Below are 1,396 nucleotides of genomic sequence, written 5' to 3'. Positions count from 1 at the left end.
CACATTCATTAATGCATTTTAGATAATGCGCATTAAATTTAATACCTTCACCCATTTGTGAGGTACTAGAAAAATTCACACTATCCTACTGTAATGCACATTAGCTAAACAGCACAGTTTTTTTGTGACACTTTAATGCATGTAAAAATAGACTTATGCACATTAAAGTGCATGTGTATATGCATCCTGTTTGTATTAGTAATGTCTTGTATCTAATATCTTATTTTTCTATACTAACAGACTTTGGAGTGACATCACCTCCACAAACAGGTAACTCAGAATCTGAGTTAAGGTGTAAATGGTTTATAGACCTGGCTCTGCAGGGTGATACAGGATACTTAGGACTGAAGAACAGGCTTAAATTTAAACTCCCGAATAGTTTACTACTATACTTAAAAGTCACAGCCAGACAGAATTGAGCTCCATATGCTGAAAAGCATTGTACAGAACTCATACAGTAAAGTGCATATGCATTTTAAATGCAAGCATAATAAAAATGTAGCTCTCAAGTAATATCCACTATATTTACAGGAAAAGCTGCATTTGTGCCACTGCTCTAAAAATGTAAATAATAGGGTGTTGGATAAAGGCTAGTATAGTTTGTCCTTGCTAAAAAGGAAATAAATTGTCATGTTTAGAAGGGCACGATCTGAATTAATGGTGTGGTCAGTGAAAAGTTCAGGATTCCATAAGTGGGTGCGATCAAATAGTGTTTAGATCTGGTAGGAAAAAACAACAAGCCCCAGACTACAATTGTGGGTTATATATTCACCATTGGTGGGTTATATATTCACCATATATTTTTTATAATTAAAAGTAGAAAGGAATAGTTGTATTCACTCCAAGTTTGTTGGTGTTCAAGCAAGTCAGCAAACACTGTAACATGATACACAGGACATAAAACCAGAATCCTTAAAGAGTTAGGTGTTATCACCCTGAGGGTATCTGGAGATTTCCATGAGACTACCTATGGTAGAAGAGTTTAGGCCACATATAAGAATAGATCTTAATATGAAAGCATCTCTTTTTGTATCAACAGTTGATCCTTACACTACTACAGCGCAGACGCCTGTAACAGGTAAGTCTGTTGCTTCTTCTTCCTGTAGTAGTCCTCTCTGTTACCTGGTTGGAATCTACCATGCAGCATAGTCACACCTATAATATAGTAAATAGACCCAAATGTTTGCATATTTGAACAAAAGGGGGAAACAAATTCATTCTGGGACTTGTCCAGTCTCTGGTAGAAGAGTATTTCTGAATATCATAACACAGGCTGGAGCGCATGTAGAAATTGATGGCCATGCCTGTTAAATATTTTCATGCACTGAATTTTACTCTGCAGGGAACTAGTCCTGCAGTGACATGCTTGAGTATTTGTATGGCATGTTATCTAGTC

At 36.3% G+C, this 1,396-nt stretch overlaps 1 long non-coding RNA gene across 1 annotated transcript in view; it reads left to right on the top strand.

Moving 5' to 3' along the window:
* LOC109324225 overlaps positions 1-1,396 on the top strand; it is an 11,500-nt gene that overhangs the window by 8,501 nt on the left and 1,603 nt on the right. The gene's annotated exons all lie outside the window — the stretch shown is intronic.

Source organism: Crocodylus porosus, unplaced genomic scaffold, assembly GCF_001723895.1.
Source record: "Crocodylus porosus isolate Cpor-Errol unplaced genomic scaffold, CroPor_comp1, whole genome shotgun sequence".
Classification (NCBI taxonomy): domain Eukaryota; kingdom Metazoa; phylum Chordata; order Crocodylia; family Crocodylidae; genus Crocodylus; species Crocodylus porosus.
The sequence above is the reverse complement of the archived record's forward strand: the minus strand, read 5'-3'. Positions and strand labels throughout refer to the sequence as shown.